We start from the raw sequence: 6,360 nt of genomic DNA on the forward strand, positions 1-6,360 counted from the left end.
CCGTTTGTGCTTCGAAAACCAACACCCATGATGGCCCCTAATAAAACAATCACCACGACCAACACTGAAAGGCCATTTCTATTTGTCTTTGGTGATTAAATGCTCAACACACTACAATGTACTAACATATTTTCCTATGAGCATGAGCACACATAGTTGCAAAGCAAATTGAGAAAAGGCACTTTCAGGCTTGAAAATGGGCATACTACAAATTTATATGGTTCCAAGTGAAAAAGGTATGCTTCTAGCACCTAGTCAATTGATTTAGGTACTAATCATATTTTTCTAAGTGCTAGGGACTATATGAAGTCAAGCCAAAAGGAGCAAAAGAAAATCAACACGAAAAAGATGAAATCAGGCTGGTCTGGATAGCACTAAACAGTACATTGCCACCCACTCGATAGTCCAGTGACTGTCCGACTAAACAGGCCACTCTCGGGTTCCCTCATCTATAATTCACCAGACGACGGACAACCCGGTGTGTGAAGATGACCAACGGCTATATGACACATCAGCCAACGGTTGGGAGGTGCACCGGATGGTCGGGTGCCCCCGAACAGTCTAGTTGCCACACCCGGATTTAAGGGTCAAACCCAGGCGTGAATCAAATGTGTGCTAGAATCAAGTCTCACATATATGATGGATCATGGTACAGAAACAAATGTCACATCTTTAATATATAATGGAGTTATGTACAAAATAGTTAAATAATTACATCATACGAAGACAACGATACAACAACCAAAGTTGACTGAGAGACGACGGCCTAAATCTCTCACGAACTCATCGCGACATCCATCATGCTCCTTATCTTGTGGTACCTATCCTTGACCTGGGGGGATGTGAGTACATCAAGGGTGAGCTCACATATGTTCATCGCTCAACAAGTTGTGGGGAATAATGTGCATGAGCTCACTTACAGTGGGGCTCACATGTGAAGTGTAAGGCTTACCAAAGGAGATGGTTAAAGATGAGCATTGCTTTTAGAGTTGGTCAAAGTTTTATTAGTAGTTACTAAGTATAAGTAGATACTAACCCAAATAAATAAGAGTTCACAATTAACAATAACACCCACAATGCAATGCAAATGACAAATTAAGTTTAGTTCCATAAATTACTCATGTGGGTGTCCGAGTCGCTCATGACCGTGAGCATGGCTGATATACCAGTTTTACACTTTGCAAAGATTGCACATCTTTACCCACAAGTCGTGTTACCCATCTGCCACGGGGTCATGAATCCCATACACCTATATCGAGGAGGCGAGGCGGGGTAGCACTACGAGGCCTTTATAGAGTTCCACTAGCTTCAGAAAACTCAGTACGGTTTCTGAGAAGGGCGATATAGGAATCCCTCGTCCGAAAAGCCATCGCATCATGATCGACTCGAGAACCTCCATATACCACAGCTCCTCTACCGCCCTTGCCCCTTTTGGGTAAGGTAGTCCTCCACTAGCTTTCCTAATTAGTCAGCCAAGGACGTCCCATACCACCCTTGTGGTAGCACTGTTTTACTGGTTGGTCGCTCCATGTTCCAATTAACATAATGATCTTATCATGAACAATAATTAAAACAACAACAAAATTGGAACATGATCATAATATAACATTAATTTCTCGAAATCAGGTAGAGCAATAGCAAATCTACCCAATAGTTCTTTTGTTTGCAAGGTCTAGGGTAAACAGCACTAGGGAAACCTATTAGGTCCCATCAAATTAAGTTGAGCATGTCACAATGATTAACAGAAACATTATTAGGTAGAGAAAAGTGATCAAGGGCACAACTTGCCTATGACTTGAGATTCCAGGTACTTCACCAAACTGGTCTTCGGGTTTCTCGTGACCTCACTTCTATTCGTAGCAATACATACAAATAGACAAGAAGTACATAAAAATAACAGTACATCAAACATGAGAACAAGCCGCTTAAGAATATTCTACACGCTGCTACGAAATCGTAGGTTCGAGAACAACTAAAATCGGAGGTACAATTAGAAAGATATGATTTTCCAAAGATTTAGGTGATTAAACAATAAAAGGTATATTATAAATCATGTGGTAAAGATATTACCAAGAAATAACTTAATTGAACTTTATTCTAAGTTATAACTTGACTTGAGATCATATTTTAGTTAAATTATAATTATCTGTAGATTAACCTTAATTAGAAGAGGTAGTAAAATAAACACAGGTTAAATATAAAAGTACATGGTGCATTATGAATAATGTTTTTACTGTGTAGACAATTTTATTATATATCTAATGCAACTTGAACGGATCAAATCAGAATTAAAATACAAAAGTTATGAATTCTCCAAGTTTCTAGGTAGTCTAATATTTATTTTATACCTGAAACAGCTTCCAGGGGTGTTTATGCAAATTTTAGGGACTACTTTGTAATTTGAGTATTCAGCCAAGGACTCAATCTTGGAAATCAGGACAACGGGTTTTAATCTGATGAAACCGAGGGTCTCTTAAGCAAAATCCTCGGCAAAGGGGTATCTTCTGTTGTGAGCCGTCCGATAAAGATCCGATGGATAGGATATAACAACGAAGGGGTAAGTAATCGCAAACCTTGATCTATGGATCTGCGGTCTAGATTTAATGAAGGCGTGATCTATTTCGAACCGTAGGATCTCGATCAAACGGTTCCCTTTTAACGAAACGAAGGGCTATTCTCTTATCTAATCTCCACCGTTGACTCATGGATCAGTGGCCTTGGCTTGTTCTTCCACTTCTCTCGGTCAGATGCGGTGGCGGTGAACAACACACCACGGCGGTGGCCATGGTTGGCGAATGCACTACGACCCTTAAGCACACTACTCATTTCTATGCTCGGCTACATGATGCGGAGGATATAACGAATTGAGCCATAGTTTCTTACCAGTGCTCATGGGGGCGACGCGTGTTGTCCATGGAGGTGCGTGGCCAGCGGCGGCCTTCTAAGTTCGGTGAGCAATTCACCATGACCGTTCTGCCCACCGCCCAAGGAACCCCCCACAAAAACGTCCGTCGAGCCCCCATGTAACTCCTCGAGCACACATCAAGGTCAAAGCTTGTTTGAGAGCATGAATCACCGACGACGACATCGTCTTCTCTCTCCCTTTCTGCGCTACGTCCCTTGAAGGTGGCTGCTCGATGGAGGCACGGATGGAGGTGGCTTGGATTCTAAGGCGTGCAGCACCTAGGATTATATAGCCCCAAAGGCGGATGAGTCTGGAAGGCCGTGTTCATCAGATCTGAAAGGGAAATGTGCCCTTGGGCCATTTCTAAGTATTTTGGTGATTAAGTGTCCAACACAAGTGCCTAAGTGTTAATGGTGAACAAAGTACAAATCAAGTATAAAGGATGTTTCTCAGACTTAGTACATTGTTTTAGAAACTAATATATTGTGTCTAAGTGCTGGAAACAGGAAAAATCAAGTTGAGATTAAAGATGGCTTTATTCAGCCAAAGTCAGCTCTGTCTGGGTGCACCGGACAGTGTCCGGTGCGCCAGGCTGGCTCAGGCGAACTTGCTGCTCTCGGGAAGTGATTAACGGCGTACGGCTATAATTCACCGGACTGTCCGGTGTGCACCGGACTGTCCGGTGTGCACCGGACTGTCCGGTGAGCCAACGGCCGGCCGGGCCAACGGTCGACCGCGCGATCCGCGCGAGACACGTGGCCGAGCCAACGGTCGGAAGGGGGCACCGGACTGTCCGGTGCGCCAACGGCTCCAAAGCGCCAACGGTCGGCTTCGCCAAAGAAGGAAAGAAATCCGCACCGGATAGTGTCCGGTGGTGCACCGGACTGTCCGGTGCGCCAGGCGACTGAAGGCAAGAATTGCCTTCCTGGAATGCACTCAACGGCTCCTAGCTGCCTTGGGGCTATAAAAGGGACCCCTAGGCGCATGGAGGAGTACACCAAGCATTCTCTAAGCATTCCTAAGCACCAAGACTTCGATTCCACGCATTTGATTCTTTGCGATAGCAATTAGAGCTCCATTTGAGTTGTGAACTCGCTGAGTTGTGTTGTGAGCTCTTGTTGCGACTTGTGTGCGTGTTGGTACTCTGATTTCGTGTCTTGTGTGTGTTGCTCATCCCTCCCTTACTCCGTGCTTCTTTGTGAACATCAAAGTGTAAGGGCGAGAGGCTCCAAGTTGTGGAGATTCCTCGCAAACGGGATATAGTAAAGCAAAGCAAAACACCATGGTATTCAAGTGGGTCTTTGGACCGCTTGAGAGGGGTTGATTGCAACCCTCGTCCGTTGGGACGCCACAACGTGGACTAGGCAAGTGTTGAACTTGGCCGAACCATGGGATAAACCACTGTGTCTATCTGTGATTGATCTTCTTGTGGTTATCGTGTCTTGCTAAGACTCTTCTCTAGCCACTTGGCATTCTTGTGCTAACTTCTAATCAAGTTTTGTGGCATTAAGTTTTAAGTTTTACAGGATCACCTATTCACCCCCCGTCTAGGTGCTCTCAATTGGTATCGGAGCCGTTCTCTTCAAGAAGGGACTAATCGCCCGAAGAGATGGATCCTAAGGGAAAGGGGATGGTGGTCAACAACAACGAGAGGGAGTCTATCTTCAATGAGCCGAAAGATGACAAGCCTACGGACTCGGGCTCGAGCCACAAAAGAAGAGACGGGAAGAAGAAGAAGACAAGGCGCATCAAGGAGATCATCTACTACGACGACAGTGACGAGTCCACTTCTTCCCAAAAGGACGATGATGACTACGAGAAAAAGAAAACGGTCAATTCAAACTTTTCTTTTGATTATTCTCGTATTCCGCAAAGCACAAATGCTCATTTACTCTCCATTCCACTTGGTAAACCTCCTCACTTTGATGGAGAGGACTACGGATTTTGGAGTCACAAAATGCGTAGTCATTTGTTCTCTCTCCATCCAAGCATATGGGAGATAGTTGAGAATGGAATGCATTTTGATAGTAGTGATAGTCCCATGTTTATCAATGAGCAAATTCACAAAAATGCACAAGCTACTACTGTTCTTCTAGCATCATTGTGCAGGGATGAATACCATAAAGTGAGCGGCTTGGATAACGCCAAGAAGATTTGGGACACCCTCAAGATCTCACATGAGGGGAATGACGTTACCATGCTCACCAAGATGGAGTTGGTGGAGGGCGAACTTGGTAGATTCGCGATGATCAGGGGCGAGGAGCCAACTCAAACATACAACCGGCTAAAGACCCTCGTCAACAAAATAAGGAGCTATGGAAGCACACGATGGACGGACCACGACGTCGTCCGCCTAATGCTAAGGTCCTTTACTATCCTTGATCCTCATCTTGTGAATAATATTCGTGAGAATCCTAGGTACACAAAGATGACGCCCGAGGAGATACTTGGAAAGTTTGTAAGCGGGCGTATGATGATCAAGGAAGCAAGGTACGTTGACGATGTGTTGAATGGCCCAATCCAAGAGCCTCAAACCATTGCTCTCAAAGCAACGAGGAGCAAGGAGGCGCTACCTAGCAAGGTGGCACAAATTGAGGCGGCAGGACTTAATGATGAAGAAATGACCCTCATCATCAAGCGCTTCAACACGGCGCTAAGGGGTCGCAAGGAGCATCCAAACAAGACCAAGACGAAGGGGAAGCGCTCATGCTTCAAATGTGGTAAGATTGGTCATTTTATCGCTAACTGTCCCGATAATGATAGTGACCAAGAACAAGAGGGAAAAGAAGAAGGCATACAAAAAGGCTAAGGGCGAGGCACACCTTGGAAAGGAGTGGGACTCAGATGGTTCGTCATCCGACTCCGACAACGAAGGACTCGCCGCCACCACCTTCAACAAAGCGTCCCTCTTCCCCAATGAATATCACACCTGCCTCATGGCAAAGGAGAAGAAGGTAAACTCTCGAAAATCCACTTATGCTTCTTCTAGTGAGGATGAGTCTAGTGATGATGATGAAATAGACTATGCTAGTTTATTCAAGGGCCTAGATAGAACTAAGATTGATAAAATAAATGAATTGATTGATGCTTTGAATGATAAGAATAGATTGTTAGAAAAGCAAGAGGATCTCTTATATGATGAACATGATAAGTTTGTAGAAGCTCAAAAATCCCTTGCTTTAGAAATAAAGAGAAATGAAATGCTTTCTTGTGAATTGTCTACATGCCATGACTCTATTTCTAGTTTAAAGAGCATAAACGATGACTTGAGTGCTAAGTTAGAAACAACTAATAAATCAACATCTTGTGTAGAGCATGTTGTAGTTTGCACTAGGTGTAAAGATTTTAATGTTGATGCGTGTAGTGAACACCTAGTTTCAATTTCTGAATTGAATAATGAAGTGGCTAGTCTTAATGCCCAACTTAAGATAAGCAAGAGTGAATTTGAAAAACTG

This window comes from Zea mays, chromosome 5 (assembly GCF_902167145.1).
Source record: "Zea mays cultivar B73 chromosome 5, Zm-B73-REFERENCE-NAM-5.0, whole genome shotgun sequence".
In the NCBI taxonomy this organism is placed as follows: domain Eukaryota; kingdom Viridiplantae; phylum Streptophyta; class Magnoliopsida; order Poales; family Poaceae; genus Zea; species Zea mays.